General features: G+C 40.1%; 1 protein-coding gene across 5 annotated transcripts in view; it reads left to right on the forward strand.

The window, feature by feature from the left end:
• Positions 1–17,713, forward strand: part of LIN52 (lin-52 DREAM MuvB core complex component) — a 118,019-nt gene that overhangs the window by 88,131 nt on the left and 12,175 nt on the right. The gene's annotated exons all lie outside the window — the stretch shown is intronic.

Consider the following 17,713-nt stretch of genomic DNA (forward strand, 5'->3'; position numbering starts at 1 on the left):
CGGTTATATAAGCAAAGTCAGAACTTACATAGACCTAGAAATAGGAAAATGAATTTAGATCGAATATTATTTTATGTCTGTCTTCATTTTAATATTTTAATTCTTTTTTTTTTTTTTTTTTTTTGAGACAGAGTCTTGCTCTGTCACCCAGTCTGGAGAGCAATGGTGCGATCTTGGCTCACTGCAACCTCCACCTCCCAGGTTCAAGCAGTTCTCCTGCCTCAGCCTCCCAAGTAGCTGGGATTACAGGCATGCGCCACCAAACCTGGCTAATTTTTTGTATTTATAGTAGATATGGGATTTTGCCATATTGGCCAGGCTGATCTCTAACTGACCTCAGATGATCTGCCCACCTCGGCCTCCCAAAGTGCTGGGATTACAGGCATGAGCCACTGCTCTCGGCCCATTTTAATTCTTAAAGCAAACTTAAGTCATATTTCTTGGGAAATTTGTGTCTGTAATGTTTGAAACATTGAATGCTGTTTCTTCACTATTGTAAGGCTTTGTCCATTTCCCTAGCTTTTCTGTGCTCCTACATTCTTCTGTTACAGCACTGTCATATTATATTATAATGGTATATGTATCTCTAGTCTGTGAACTCCTTTTACATCAGGAACCATGGGGAGATAACTGTAGCAAAGCCGTTAAAACACAGGACCTGGAGATAAGGCCACCCGGATCCAGTGCTGCCTCTGCCATTTACTGGCGGTGTAATCTTGACAAGTTATATAACTTCTCTCTCTCAGTTCCTTCATTTATAAAATGAGAATAATAAATTATATCTACTTATAGGGGGGTTGTGAGAATTTTAAGTAATAATACATGTTAAGTGAACATAATCATTAAGAAATGTTAATAATTATGGTTCTTAGCTGTTCCATAGCACAAACTCTTCACTGCGTGTGCTCTAAGTTTGATCAATGTGTAATAAACAGATTAGCATTACAGTGGTGTCAGGTGCAACTTAGGACTGAGCAGGTTATGTGATGTGATGTGTGGAGCAGGTACAACTTGTTTTCAGTAAGAGGTAATAAGTATAACATCAAGACAGCACCAAAGAAAGATGGCCTTTACTGGAGCCAGTGAGCACTTTGCCTCATTAATATAATACGAATGTAGTTAGATCAGAAAATGTTCTGCTCAAATAGCCACACAGGACTGAATGGCAACCATGTAACTAGTGTGGTGATTATGGAGGTTCCTATGGGCCCTTTGAGAAATTATGCCGTCAGAATAAGTGTGCTAACTTGTTTAGTGAGTTTCTGAATATTCTAATCTCTTCAAATTGTGAATGCAAAAAAGTTGAGAACTCCTAATCCTGTATAAAATTGTATCCAATAAATACGTATTGAATGAACCAATTAAAAAAAGAAACTATCAATATTATTTCTCAGTATCTTTCAAGTGTAGCACAATACTGACATAGAACCTATAATTAAATGCTTTTTGTATAAAAAGCATTCTGTTGTTCATGATCTGAATTTGGATTGCTGATTTGGTTATTACTTAGCCAATTACTTACATGTACTAAGGATTACTTAGTGTTTTTTTGTGTGTTTTGTTTTGTTTTTTGAGACAGAGTTTCGCTCTTGTTGCCCAGGCTGGAGTGCAATGGCATGATCTCAGCTCGCCGCAACCTCTGCCTCCTGGGTTCAAGTGATTCTCCTGCCTCAGCCCCCTGAATAGCTGGGATTACAGGCTTGCACCACCACGCCTGGCTAATTTTGTATTTTTAGTAGAGACAGGGTTTCTCCATGTTGGTCAGGCTCGTCTTGAACTCCCAACCTCAGGTGATCCGCCCGCCTTGGCCTCCCAAAGTCCTGGGAGTACAGGCATGAGCCATCGTGCCCAGCCTGGATTACTTAGTTTTTACAGCAACATTAATCTTTCATTTTGTGGATTTGGATATGTTTAAATATACAGTTTGTTAAATGTTTTTGTATTTAATGCATTTGCATTCATCTAATCTACTTATTTTAAATCTAATTGTATCCTGACTTCCTAGCATGAGTGGTTAAACAAAAGGAATATTTTTCAAATAATTATTCATAGTATGTAAATAACCTAAGTACTGTACTTTTAAGTCAAAATATAGTATCTTTGTTATTAAAAACAGTGCAGCATAATACAAATTCTGATGTTATTTGAATTTAAACAGAATTGAATTTATGAAGTATTTTTTCTTTAATTATATGGCAGTAATGTCCCAATGCTCAAATTTTTTATCCAGACCATTGATTAATTAGATTTTCTGCCAGTTCTCTTGCGAGAACAAAGCCAGAAGGACAGGGCAAGCTTCCTTTGTGCTTCAGGATAGAGGTAAGAGGTGCCTTTGTCTTTAGTGAAGAAACCCAGGTTCTGTTGCCATAGATCTCCTCTTTGTGAATGAAGTCTTTCTATCAGGGGTTTGACTTGAACCTGAAGGTCTTTTTATATCTCTGCATTTAATTTTTGCTCAGCTCTAGACATCTCCCACTTTTAAAAGGAGCTTTATTGAGATATTTTCCACATACAATAAAATTCACCCACTTGAAGTGTACAAGTCAATGGGTTTTTAATACAGTCATATGTTGCTTAACTCTGGGGATATGTTCTCAGAAATTCAACATTAGGTGATTTCATTGTGTGAACATCATAGTGTGTTCTTACACAAACCTAGATAGTATAGCCTACTACACACCTAGGCTATATGGTATAGCCTATTACTCATAGGCCACAAACCTGTACAGTATGTTACTGTACTGAATACTAGAGGCAGTTGGAACACAACAGTAAGTATTGGTGCATCTAAACATAGAAAAGGTAGAGTAAAGATACAGTATAGCTGGGCATGGTGATGGGCACCTGTAGTCCCAGCTACTCAGGAGGCTATGGGGGGGGAGGATTGGTTGAGCCCAGGAGTTCTGGCCTGTAGTGCGCTATGCCAATCAGGTATCTGCACTAAGTTCAGCATCAATATGGTGACCTTATGGGAGCAGGGGCTACCAGTTTGCCTAAGGAAGGGTGAACCAGCCCACGTTGGAAACTGAAGGTCAGAACTCGTGTTCTTATCACTAGCGGGATCATGCCTGTGAATAGCTGCTGCACTCCAGCTTGGGCAACAAAGTGAGACCCCTTCTCTTAAAAAAACAAAAACTAAAACAGTATAATACATTTGAAAAAAAAAATGGTACACCTAGCCTGGGCAACATGTCAAGGTCCCATCTCTGCAAACAAGTTAAAAAATTAGCCAGGTATGGTGGTGCATGCTTGTGGTCCTAGCTACTCAGGAGGCTGAGGCAGGAGGATCACTTAAGCCCTCAGTTAAGGGAGGTCGAGGCTGCAGTGAGCCATGATCACACCACTGCACTCTATCCTGGGTGACAGAGTGAAACCTTGACTCAAAGAAAATAATAATAATAATAATAATAATGTACACCTGTATAGGGTACTTACCATGAGTGGAACTTATAGGACTGGAAGTTGTTCTGGGTGAGTCAGTGAGTGAGTGGTGAGTGAATATGAAAGCCTAGGACATTACACTACTACAAACTTTATAAACACTGTACACTTAGGCTATACTAAGTGTATTAAAATATGTTTCTTTGATAATAAATTAACCTTAGCTTACTGTAGCTTTTTTACTTTATAAACTTCTAATTTTTTTTTTTAACTTTTTAACTCTTTTGTAATAGCACTTAACTTAAAACACAAGGCTGGGGCATGGTGGCTCATGTTTATAATCTCAGCACTTTGGGAGGCCAATGTGGGAGGATCAGTTGAGCTGAGGAGTTCAGGGTTGCAGTGAGCCATGATCAGGCCACCATACTCCTGTCCAGGCTATGTAGCGAGGCCCCAGGATCACTTGAAGCCAGGAGTTCAAGACCAGCCTGGGCAATATAGCAAGACCCTGTCTCTACCAAAAAAAAAAAAAAAAATAGAAATTAGCTGAGCATGGTACTGTGTGCCTGAGGTCCCAGCTATTCAGGAGGCTGAGGTAGGAGGATTGCTTGAGCCCAGGAGTGTGAGGCCGCAGTAAGCTATAATCACACCACTGCACTCCAGCCTGGGTGGCAAAGCAAGATCCCATCTCTTAACACAGACACATACACACACACACACACACACACACCCATTATACAGCTATACCAAAATCTTCTCCTTCTTTATATCCTTTTTCTATAAGATTTTTCTACCTTTAAAATTGTTTAGGCCAGGTGCAGTGGCTCATGCCTGTAATCCCAACACTTTGGGAGGCTGAGGCAGTAGGATCACTTGAGTTGAGGAGTACAGGATTACAGTGAGCCATGATCAGGCCACTGCACTCCTGCCTGGGTGACATAGTGAGGCCCAGTCTCTAAGACACAAACACACACATTAACCTAGGACTACACATGGTTAGGATCATGGGCATTACTCTCTTCTATCTCCACATCTTGTCCCACTGGAAGGTCTTCAGAGGCAGTAACACACATGGAGCTGTCATCTCCTGTGATAACAGTGCCTTCTAGAATACCTCCTGTAGGAGCTGCCTGAGACTGTTTCATATTATAATTATTGAGATTGAGCCATGCTCTGTCACCCAGGCTAGAGTGCAGTGGCGCGATCTCGGCTCACTGAAACTTCCACCTCCTGGGTTCAAGCAATTTCCGGCTAGTTTTTCTATTTTTAGTAGAGACGGGGTTTCACCATGTTGGCCAGGCTGGTTTTGAACTCCTTACCTCAAGTGATCCGCCTGCCTTGGCCTCCCAAAGTGCTAGGATTACAGACATGAGCCACTGCACCCAGCTATAGTTAACTTTTTTTTTTAATAAGTAGAAGTACTTTCTAAAATAATGACAAAAAGTATAATAAATACATAAACCAGTAATATTGCCGTCTATCATTATCAAGTATGTACTATACATAATTGTGTGTGCTGAACTTTTATATGACTGTCAGCACAGTAGGTTTGTTGACACCAGCATTACCACAAACACATGAGTAATGCGTTGCACTATGACGATGTTACAACAGCTACAACATCCCTAGGAGATAGGAATTTTTAAGTTCCATTATAATCTTATGGGACCATCATCATGTATGTGGTTCATTGTTGGCTGAAATTTTATGCAGCACATGACTATATTTACAGAATACTTCAGCTATCGGCACAGTCTAATGTTTTAATATTTCTATCACCCCAAAAGAAACTCCATATCCATTTGAGTCATTCCTTATTCCTCCTCACTCCCCTCACCTGCCCTGCTAGACCAAAGTGACCACTAACCTATTTTCTATCTCTGGGTTTTATTTCATTTTATTGCCAAATAATATTCCATTACATGGATAAACTATGTTTTGTTTATTCATTCATCGGGACATTTGGGTTGTTTCCACTTTTTTTTTTTTTGAGACTGAGTTTCCCTCTTGTTGCCCAGGCTGGAGTGCAATGGTGCGATCTCGGCTCACTGCAACCTCCACCTCCTGGGTTCAAGCGATTCTCCTGCATCAGCCTCCCAAGTAGCTGGGATTACAGGCATGTGTCACCACACCCGGCTAATTTTGTATCTTTAGTAGGGATGGGGTTTCTCCATGTTGGTCAGGCTGGTCTCGAACTCCTGACCTCAGGTGATCTGCCTGCCTCGGCCTCCCAAGGTGCTGGGATTACAGGTGTGACCTACTGCGCCCGGCCTGTTTGCACTTTTTGACTATTATAAATAATGCTGCTGTGAACATTCATGTACAAGTTTTGTGTCATCGTTTTCAGCTTTTGATGTAAGGGGATGTTTGTATATTATGCCATAAGATATGCATCAGAACACCCTAGATAAAGTTTTAACTTAATGTGAGAATAACATATCATGCAATGGTCCAAATACATTTTACTAAACTGATAGGTCACTCAACCATTCATTAGTCTCTCCTATGTCTTTTTGAGTTATTTAGAAACTGTGACTTAGTAAGCAAAAACACAGCCCTTTTTGTTTTCATCAGTCTGAATATTGGATTTCATTTCAAGGGACTCTAAAGTTTGATATTTTATATCTTGAGCTAGGATGGAAAAGAATGATGTATTGTGAATTCATTTACAGTTGGTTGGCTATCTTGGGGCATGAAAAGCTGAATGACAACAATTGGTCATACCTCTGTTATGTCGTTTTTATTTTGTTTGTTGGTTTATTTATTTATTGAGATGGAGTCTCGCTCTGTCGCCCAGGCTGGAGTGCAATGGCGTGATCTCTGCTCATTCCAACCTCCACCGCGTGCACTCAAGCAATTCTCCTGCCTCAGCCTCCTGAGTAGCTGGGATTACAGGCACCCGCCACCAGGCCTGGCTAATTTTTTGTATTTTTGGTAGAGACGGGGTTTCATCATGTTGGCCAGGCTGGTCTCAAACTCCTGACCTCAAGTGATTCACCCGCCTCGGCCTCCCAAAGCACGGGGATTAACAGGTGGGAGCCACTGCACCCGGCCTGTTGTTGTTTTTAAATCTCAGTCATAGATTTTTGTTTCATTTTTGCTTAGAGTGTAACTTTGCAAGAAAGAATCTATACATTTAAAATGCTGAATAGATTTCTGGCATACAGAAATTAATTTTTATATTCACATTAACCTCAAAGACACATCATTGATTGTACAGATGAAGTGAATGTACCCAGCAGCTGAAGCTGAACTTGAGCAATAATGGTTCAAAGAATGTGATTAATGGTAGGAATCTTTAAGTGTATTATTCATATTGTCTTTTGGCCGTTGACTCAATTCTGGATTTTGGGATTTATTAGAAATAGGATCCCTTAATCAAATCAAAGCTAGATTAGTGGGGACTTAATTAATAAGTACTCTTTATTAAAATAATTTTTTTTTTTTTGCGACAGATTCTTGCTCTGTCGCCCAGGCTGGAGTGCAGTGGTGCGATTTTGGCTCACTGCAAACTCTGCCTCCTGGGTTCAAGTGATTCTCGTGCATTAGCCTCCCGAGTAGCTGGGATTACAGGTGTATGCCACCACACCTAGCTAATTTTTGTATTTTTTTAGTAGAGACGGGGTTTTGCCATATTGGCCAGGCTGGTCTCAAATTCCTGGCCTCAAGTGATCCACCCACCTCAACCTCCCAAAGTGCTGGGATTACAGGTGTGAGCCACCACACCCAGGCTAGCTTTTGTAGTTCTTCTACCTTCAAAAAAAATAGAGAGGCTGGACATAGTGCCTCACGCCTATAATCCTAACACTTTGGGAGGCCATGGTGGGAGGATCACTTGAGGCCAGGAGTTCAGGACCAGCCTGGCCAACATAGTGAGACCCCATCTCTACAAAAAAAGCAACTTAAAAATTAGCTGAGCATGATGGCATGCACCTGTAGGCCCGGCTACTCAGGAGGCTGAGGTGAGAGGACCACTTGAGCCCAGGATTTTGAGGAGCTATGATCACGCCACTACACTCCAGCCTGGGCAACAGAATGAGACCCTGTCTCAAAAAATAATAATAATACAGTAATATATTTATAAAGGCTCATTCAAGCCCATCACTCCCTTTCTAAAGCTTTTCCTGTCCATCCAAACCAAGTCTTCTGCAGAATTAATTATCTCCATTCTATCCTCATAAATGTGTTCTATACTCATATGGGATTCATTTACATTGTTTGATAATAATTTATTGCCCAGGCTGTCTTCTGCCAAGATTCTCAAGGTTAAGGACTGTATTGTAGCCTTAATACTGAGTACAATAGATAGCAATAGAGGGCTATAGTTTTGGTAAAAATTCTAATTCTTTGGGCCGGGCATGGTGACTCATGCCTGTAATCCCAACACTTTGGAAGGCCTAGGCAGGCGGATCATTTGAGGTCAGGAGTTCGAGACCAGCCTCGCCAACATGGTGAAACCCCATCTCTACTAAAAATACAAAATTAGCTGTGTGTGGTGGCACATGCCTGTAGTCCCAGCTACTCGGGAGGCTGCGGCAGAATCGCTTGAACCCAGGAGGTGGAGGTTGCAGTGAACCAAGATCAGGCCACTGCACTCCAGCCTGGGTGACAGAGTGAGACTCCATCTCAAAAAAAAAAAAGAAAAAAAAGGAAAAAAATCTAATTATTCGGCTAAATGTTCTCATTTTTCCTTCTGTAGGCCATATTTTCTAAAAGACACCCCCCTTGTGGTTTAATTGTGAGAAGTATGCTTTATGATTATAATTTTGATAAAATAAAAGCCTGCCTCCTCTGTTAGTAATGAATTAGAGCTGCAGGGAACTGGAAACAAAATGAAAGAGCCTGGATAATATAGGCTAATGGTTCTCAGACTTTAGCATGAGTTAGAATCACCTGTAGGGCTGGTTAAACCATGGATCCTGTGCTCAAGCTCTTGAGTTTCTGATTCAGTAGATTTGGTATGGAGCCTAACAAGTTCTGAAGTGATGCTTATGTAGTTGGTCCAAGTACCACACTCTGAGAACCACTAACATTATAAATTCTAACTAACCTACCTGAAAGACATCCAGTTTACTGAAATAGGTTCTGTTCCTGATATCCCCACCTGGCCCTCTCTTGAAGATCTTGTGGGGGAAGGTACTCCATATTTGCAAAGCTCTCTACCTGCATAGTGTCTACACTGAGGACAAACTCTTGGTGAGCAAACTTAAGCGCTCAAAGGAGGGAGGAGGAATTTTTTTTTTTTTTTTTTTTTTGAGACAGAGCCTCGATCTGTCACCCAGGCTGGAGTGCAGTGGCATGATCTCGGCTCACTGCAAGCTCCGCCTCCCGGGTTCACGCCATTCTCCTGCCTCAGCCTCCCAAGTAGCTGGGACTACAGGCGCCTGCCACCACGCCCAGCTAATTTTTTTTTTTTTGTATTTTTAGTAGAGACGGGGTTTCACCGTGGTCTCGATCTCCTGACCTCGTGATCCGCTCGCCTCGGCCTCCCAAAGTACTGGGATTACAGGCGTGAGCCACCGCGCCCAGCCTAGGGAGGAGGAATTTTTTAAGGAAGAATGGTAGATCTCTTTTGGTGTCTCATTATTTGCAATTGTAAGAGCACATAATGGGCACACAGTAAAATGTCTACTAACTGATTAAACTAGTTTAGAACTCTAACCTTCTGATTTTGAGGCCAGTGGTCTAGCATATAAAAATGCTTCTTTTCACTTTCACTTTGGCATTGGTATGAATGCAATTAAAATTAATGAAGTGAAAAAAATACATTTTAAATTTAATTATTAAGAATCATAGGCCTGGCTGGGCACAGTGGCTTATGCCTGTAATATCGGTACTTTGGGAGGCTGAGGCAGGAGAATCACTTGAGCCAAGGAGTTCAAGACCAGCCTGAGCAACGTAGTGAGACCCTGTCTACAAAAAATAGAAAAATTACCTGAGCATGGTGGTACGCACTTGTAATCCCAGCTACTGGAGAGACTGAGAGGTGGGAGGATCACTTGAGCCAGGAGGTAGAAGCTACAGTGAGCCGTGATCATGCCACTGCACTCTAGCCTGGGTGATGGAGCAAGACTCTGTCTCAAAAAAAGAAAAAAGAAAAGAAAAGGAAAGAATGGAAGGCCATTTGCAGTGGCTCACACCTGTAATCCCAGCATTTTGGGAGGACAAAGTGAGAGGATCACTTATTAAGGTCAGGAGTTCAAGACCAGCTCTGGCAACATAGCGAGACCTCATCTACAAAAAAATTTTTAAGAAGAAAAAAAACCGGTCCAGGCATGGTGGCCAGCTACTCAGGGGGCTAAGGTAGGAGGACTGTTTGAGCCTAGGAGGTTGAGGCTGCAGCGAGCCATGATCACACCAGTGCCCTCCAGCCTGGGCGATAGCAAGACCCTGTCAAAAAAAAAAAAAAAAAAAATTCTAGTACATGCTTATGCTTATACTAGAATCTAATTCACCAGATTTTCCCCCGTCTATTGTGTTTTGCCACATTATGTATAATTTATTTTAAGATCCTAAATTATGGTCTGTATTATCATTGAAATAGTATTCTTTCATTTAATACACATTTACTATATGTTAACCATAAGCAGGTTAAGCTGTAGAGTGTCAGTGATACAGACTATTATACTCAATATAATTTTCTGGCTGAGGATCCTTTTGTGTTCTAATTATTTTAAACTAGTAGTTCATGAATTTTGTAAATAAGATTATTCAGAAACATCAATATCAAATATTCTGAAAAAACAAAGTTTACTAGCGGTTATTTCTAATCACAGGGAAAATAACCACTACCATATGACTTCCTAAGTAGACACATCAAGTTCTTACCTGATTGTGATGTGGTTTTGAAACAAATTCATAAGCAAATGAAGACAGAAATTGTTGTACCTTTGTACTGCTACATGATTTTAGAGGAAAAAGTTTTTTAAAATTAAGGCTGACTAGATGGCTACTGTATATTGTGCTTTTTATTTATTTGTTTATTTTTTTGAGACAAGGTCTCACTCTGTCACCCAGGTTGGAGTGCCGTGGCGCAATCTCGGCTCACTGCAACTTCTGCCTCCCAGGCTCAAGCAGTCCTCCCACCCAAGCCTTCTGAGTTGCTGGGACCACAGGTGCATGCCACCATGCCCAGCTAATTCTTTGTATTTTTTGTGGAGAGGGGGTTTTGCTGTGTTGCCCAGGCTGTTCTGAAACTCCTGAGCTCTAGCGGTCTGCCCGTCTAGGCCTCCCAAAGTGCTGGGATTACAGGTGTGAGCTACTGCGCCTGACCTTTTGTGCATTTTTTCCAAGTCCATTAGGGAAATTATCTTTAAAAGTATTTTCACATTGATGAATTTATTGTTCAGTCAGGTTGAGAAAATGCGCCATATTTATTGAAACCACAATGCAAACAATTAAAAATCAAATTATCAGTTAAATTATCAGCTAAGTAATGTAGATGCTGATTTGTCCAAACCAGCTAAGTAATGTAGATGCTGATTTGGACAAATCAGCATCTGTGAAGTAAAAGAATGATCGCAGTAAAATTGGATTAGCGAGGTCATCATTTATATATACAGTTGTTGATAGTGTGAGGGCAAAGTATTAATAGTAGAAATTTAGTTAGACTAGTGGAATTTTAACTTAAGCTATTCCTTTTTGTGACTTGTTAGCTATCAAACTGGCCTGGACCTGAAAGTTAGTCTTGCTACCTATCTCAAAAGCTTCTTTTGAGAAGATTCAGTAAGTAACCAAGGACTCTTTCTCTCCACTTGCCAGCAAATTTTGTAGAAGCAACATGTTAAGCCGGGCAGTTTCCCTCATAGTTGTTTTATGGGCAAAGTGAAAATTGTATTCTTAGATTCATCAGTATGATTTCTTAAATATTTAAGAGAGAGAAAGCTTGGAAGGTAGTAGCTCCTTATTATTAGGCTTAACCTGAGTTTGATTTGGTAGATTTTTAAAAATATGTAATCTGTGTTTGATTCTTGGTTGTATGTAATTTGTTCCTCATCTAAAGAATTTAACGATGGAAATAAACATTCGTGCCATGAAAAGTTACCCTTCTCTCTCTCTCTCTTTTTTTTTTTTTTTTTTTAGACGGAGTCTCACTCTGTCGCCCAGGCTGGAGTGCAGTGGCGCGATCTCAGCTTACTGCAAGTTTCATCTCCCGGGTTCACGCTATTCTCCTGCCTCAGCCTCCCGAGTAGCTGGCACTACAGGTGCCCGCCACCACGCCCGGCTAATTTTTTTGTATTTTTAGTAGAGACAGGGATTCACCATGTTAGCCAGGATGGTCTCGATCTCCTGACCTCGTGATCTGCCTGCCTCGGCCTCCCAAAGTGCTGGGATTACAGGCATGAGCCACCGCACCCAGCCAAAAAGTTACCCCCTTCTAAAGCTTTTTCTGTCCATCTATTTCCAGGCCAATTAATCATCCCTGTCTCTGCTCCCTGGCCTACTCTTCCCTGAGTACTCATTCATGTTGCTTCTAACTTATGAATGATATTATGATATGTAGTGATAATGAGGAAAAAGCTATATTTCCAGGGAAGCATTTGGTGAGGTTTTCTTTTTATTATGGAAAATTTTTAAGCTAACTAAAGTACAGAGAATGTTACAATGAACCCTGTGTACCCATCCCCAGCTTCAAAAATGATCAACTTTCTGCTATTCTTGTTTTATCTGTACCCCCTTTATCACACTTTTTGTTATGTTGTTTACTATAATATTTTAAGGCAAATCCTAGATGTCATACCATTTCATTCATAAATACGTTCATACATATCTCTAACCAGAAGATCCCCCCTTTTTTGAAACACTACCATTATTAACATATCAAACAGAATAAAATAATAATTATTTAATAACATCTAATAGTCCATGTCCAGTTCGGCTCAAAATTGTTTTTTTACAATAGGTTTGTTTGAATCAGGATCCAAACAAGGTCTGTACATTGCATTTAGTTGACATGAATCTTAAGTCTCTTTTAATTTCTCTGTAACTGTACCCCCTAGTTCCTCTGGCTTTTTTTCCCCATTAATTAATGAAGAAGATGGGTTGTTTGTCTGATAGGATTCCCCACATTTTCTCACTCTGTCACCCAGGCTGGAGTGCACAGGTATGATCTTCACTCACAGTAGCCTTGACATCCTGGGCTCAACTGATCCTCCCACCTCAGCCTCCCAAGTAGCTGGGACCACAGGCACATGCCACCATGCCTGGCTAATTTTTGTATTTTTTGTGGAGATGGGATTTCTCCATGTTGCCTGGGCTGCGCTCAAGCGATCCACCCACCTCGGCTTCCCAAGTTGGTGGGATTACAGGCGTGAGCCACCACACCCGGCCCCCACATTTTAAGTTTGGATAATTTTATCCTAGTGATGTCATTTAACATGTTCTTCTTTCCCGCCAAATTTCCTGTAAGCTGATAGAGCTAGATAATGGATTGGGTTTGGATTCAGTCTTTTTGGCAAGAATGCTTCATAATGGTACTGTGTGCTCCCTGTTCCTTCACATCAAGACTGACATGACATCTGTCTGTTCCAGTTTGAGTGAAGATCAGTGGCTTTGGGTGGTATCAGTCATATTATTTTCAAAATAATAACAGTAATGATAATAACATTTATTATTCTATTAAATCGGCAACTGTTTGGCTTCCCTGAAATACAGTTCAAAGAAGAATGGCAGAAAAAATGTTAAATTTTTCCTCTTTTCATTTGTCAATTTTCAGAATGAGTTGAAGTGACTGAGGACTTTTTAAAAATATCATAGATGTTTGTATTTGTTGTATTTAGATCTATTACAATCATTATTCTTTTTTTCTTCAAAATGGTCCCATCTTTAGTGGGTGCCCCTTCAAGTTGGCTCCTGTCTTTTGACATGACCCTAGTACATCTTTTTTCTTTTTTATTTATTTTTTCTTCTTTTTTAAAATTTTTTTCTTATTTTTTGTTAGACTGAAACATGGAAGACCCTAGTAACCTTGATAACCTTCTTGCTTTCAGGCATGTCAGGATATCCCTGGTTCACTTACTTCTCCAGATTTGGAATCTTATCCATTTCTCCAAGGAACCCTGGTTTCTTTTAGTAGAAATCTAGGCACTAATAGTACTCATTGTTAAGAGACTGTCATTGTCTCTAGGCCTGTTCTATGAACAGGGTAGGTAAATATGGTTTTAGTGAAAAGACAAAAAGGAATTGTATTCTTACCAATAACGCAGCCAGTTCAAATTTAAAATATTTGGGGATTGGGGGTTTTTATGTAATATATTTGATTTTATAATGATTTCTTTTTTTTTTTTTTTTGAGATGGAGTCTTGCTCTGTCACCCAGGCTGGAGTGCAGTGGCTTAATCTCAGCTCACTGCAAGCTCCACTTCCTGGGTTCACGCCATTCTCCTGCCTCAGCCTCCCGGTTAGCTGGGACTACAGGCTCCGCCACCACATCTGGCTAATTTTTTGTATTTTTAGTAGAGACGGGGTTTCACCATGTTAGCCCGGATGGTCTCAATCTCCTGACCTCGTGATCTGCCTGCCTCGGCCTCCGAAAGTGCTGGGATTACAGGCGTGAGCCACCGCACCCAGCCAGTGATTTCTTTTTTAATGCTGAAAATCTTGGTTCCTAATAACTAACATAATTATTTTATTTAACCTACAATAAAAGTTACTTCAAAATAACTAACTACATATAACAACAAGACCCCTGGATGCAGCTTAAGGTTTCTTTCTATTTCATTCATTTATTTATTTTTGAGACAGGGTCTCACTCTATTGCTCAGGCTGGAGTGTAGTGACACAATCATCCCTCTCCCTATTGATGGATATTTGAGTTGTTTCTCATCTTCAGTTATTACAAATAGTACTGAACTGAATAGGCATGTGAGTAACTCTAAAGTGGAATTTCTGGGTTAAAGGGTAAAATGCATATGTAATTTTACTTAAACAAAAATATTTGATGCTCAGTGTTTAATTAAGAACTGAGGCCGGGCACAGTGGCTCATGCTTGTAATCACAGCACTTTGGGAAGCCGAGGTGGCTGGATCACTTGAGATCAGGAGTTCGAGACCATCCTGGCCAACATGATGAAACCCCATCTCTACGAAAAAACACAAAAAATTAGCCAGGCATGGTGGCTCACACCTGTAATCCCAGCTACTTGGGAAGGCTGAGGCGGGAGAATCGCTTGAACCCAGGAGGCGGAGGTTGCAGTGAGCCAAGATGGTGCCACTGCACTCCAGCCTGGGTGACAGAGTGAGACTCTGTCTCAAAAAAACAAACAAACAAACAAACAAAAAACTGAAAAGGAAATAGAGTTCCTCTTTCCTCATATATGAATATATTATTTCAACAGATTGTTGATCACCTACCATATGCTTGGTATTGTTCTAATTGCTGGGGATACAGCAAGAGGTTCTGCAGAACTTCATGGAGCATGAAAGTAAATAAACAAAGTTAATTTCAAGGCCAGGCATGGTTGCTCACACCTTTAATCCCAGCACTTTGGGAGGCTGAGGCAGGTGGATCACTTGAGCCCAGGAGTTCAAGGCTGCAGTGAGCCAAGATTGTGCCACTACTCTCCAGGCTGGGCAACAGAGCAAGACCCTGTCTCAGGGGGAACAAAAAGTTAATTTCAGATTTTGTTAAGTGCTGTAAAGGAAGTAAATTGGTTGATATTCAAGAAAGCACCTGAAGGCCAGGCGCGGTGGCTCACGCCTGTAATCTAGCACTTTGGGAGGCCGAGGTAGGCGGATCACAAGGTCAGGAGATTTTTGGCCAGGCATGGTGGTTCATGCCTGTAATCCCAGTACTTTGGGAGGCCAAGGCTGTTGCATCACTGGAGGCCAGGAGTTCAAGACCAGCCTGGCCAACATGGTGAAACCCCATCTCTCCTGAAAATACAAATATTAGCCGGGCGTTATGGCGCATGCCTTTAGTCTGAGCTACTCCGAAGTCTGAGACACAAGAATCACTTGAATGGGAGGTAGAGGTTGCAGTGAGCCAAGATTGCACCACTGTACTCCATCCAGCCTGGGTGACGGGGTGAGACTCCATCTCAAAAAAGAAAAAAAAGTAAAAAAGAAGAAAGAATTTCATACATTATCTTATTTAATCTCATAAGAGTCTGCAAAGTCTATTTTATAATTCCCATTTTACAGAAAAAGCCAATGTTCAGAAAAGTAAATTACTTGTTTGTGGTCTTAAAGTTTGGAAATGGGGGCTGGGGTTTGAATATGTCTAATTCCAATGCCAGATAAGATAAAAACCTTTTTCAGTGTATTGCATTGCCTCTCTTAACCAAAAAGAAAGCAAAAATAATGAGTTAGCAGAGTAAATGGTTTTGATTCTCATTTTAACCTGACAGAAATACATATTTTTTTTTTCTTTTAAAGTACTGCTCTTGTTTATCACTGGATTATTACACATTCAAAATATATATGCTTGCTTTATTTTGGGGATATTTGTTGTATAAGAAAATAGAGGAATATGCCTTTTTGTCCAAGCTAAATAAAACAACTTCATTATCCATTTTTATTGTTTTTTTATTTAATGATGGTTCTACTTTTAAAATACCACAGCAAAAATATCTTACAGGTATTTCTAGCCTTTTCAAATTATGTGCCTTCTAAGTGTCCTATTTATTTATTTCACAAATATTTGTTAACATCTGTGTGCACGTTACTTTACAAGTGTCGGTTGAATTAACTTTCGTAAATGTAATAGCAAAAACATTGTACAGGGTTCTGTAAATAGCCATAAAGTTAATCTTAGGGGAAAATTTTTTTCTTGTGCCAGCACTTACTGAGCACTTAACTGTATTATCTTTAAGGCTCACAATAACTCAGTAAGGTAGATACCAATCCCCACTTAACAGAGGAAGGAACTGAGGCACGGAGAGCCTACATAATTCATCTGAGATCACTAATACGTGATGGATTTACACCTAAGGTAGATTTAAATCCCTTATGATCATAGGTTTTCTGTCATAAGTATTAAAAGCTTCTATTAAACAACAAAATAGTTTATAGGGAAATATTATATTTGTCCTCACTAGTATTTTAAATTAAATCCATAATGTTGTCCAATGAACCATACACAAAAATTCATAGAGATTTTTTGTATGTGCTTTAAACTAGAACTAGCTGCAGTTAAAACCCAGATTGTAATTTTACAAACAAGGCCACCCCTAACAATATTAAAATAAAATGATATTATTCCCTGGCTTAAAGAAAAATTCTCCAATAACCATGGGAATGCTTGTGGTATGAAGACAGCGTCTTAAATCTCGATGCAAGTCATACACAAAGTGTTATTGCGATGAAAAAATAGTGGCGTGAATAATACCCGCTCACAGCCCAAGACACTTGATGTATCTTGGGCCTCAGTGTTTGTTGGATTTTACAATTTCATGAGGAAGATTTGTATTTTTTTTAAAAAGTTCTATATTTCTGTGTGTTCCACTTGATGTCAAATCTGTATTCTTAGGTTGTAGGGTTCCATTAAAAAAAATAAATAATCTCAGCCCCTCCTCCCTCCACCCCCGTTTTCCCCCACACTCATTTTGTATAATATGGTAATGATATCACCGTAGCAGTAATTACGGGTCATCTTCATTTCTTTCATCTCTGCCTGTTCTGATGGCTTCATTCCTTTGACGGGAAAGATTTGGCTCTGGGTGCTATGATTATTTTGTTAAGCGTTATTCGAATAGACAGGAGTGAGAGAAATTAATCAATCCAAATGCAATTAGCATCATGTTTAACCCAGTGATGGACGTCTCAAGGTGAAACAGCCAGGGGAGTTTCAGACATTATTATTCAATCCAGTGGTTCTTATCTAAATTATAATCAAGAGAGGTTTTTATTGGCTTCTCAGTGTGAAGATGTAACCCTTTCCCTGCCCTGGGGGTCAAGAAGACTAGGCCTTCATCATCCCTAGACGTTAGCTGTTGCCAGCTGCCAGCCCCTTGAAGTCAGATAGACAGGGCAGGAAAGTTGTCTGAATATGCAGGTCATTTGAAATTATCTATACTGTGATCCTGGTCTGATTTTCCTGAGAGTGGAACCTAGCCTATGAATAAGCTACTCTGTCTAACTTGGGGCAAAATATTTTGTGTTCTGATCAAGTCACTTTGACTAGTTGTTGTTCTTCTATCTTAACCTTACATGATAGATTATTATTGCTGTTCTTACTTTATGGATGAGGATATTAAGTCTGTGAAGCTACTAGCCTTTGGTCATAATAAGTGTTTCACCAGGATGTATTACTATGTAAAGGCCCTGAAGCATGAATGTTCTACACAAATTTATGAGTATTTAATAAAAGTTCTAGCCCCCAGAGTATTAATTCAT

The sequence above is a fragment of the Pan paniscus genome, chromosome 15, assembly GCF_029289425.2.
Source record: "Pan paniscus chromosome 15, NHGRI_mPanPan1-v2.0_pri, whole genome shotgun sequence".
Lineage (NCBI taxonomy): Eukaryota > Metazoa > Chordata > Mammalia > Primates > Hominidae > Pan > Pan paniscus.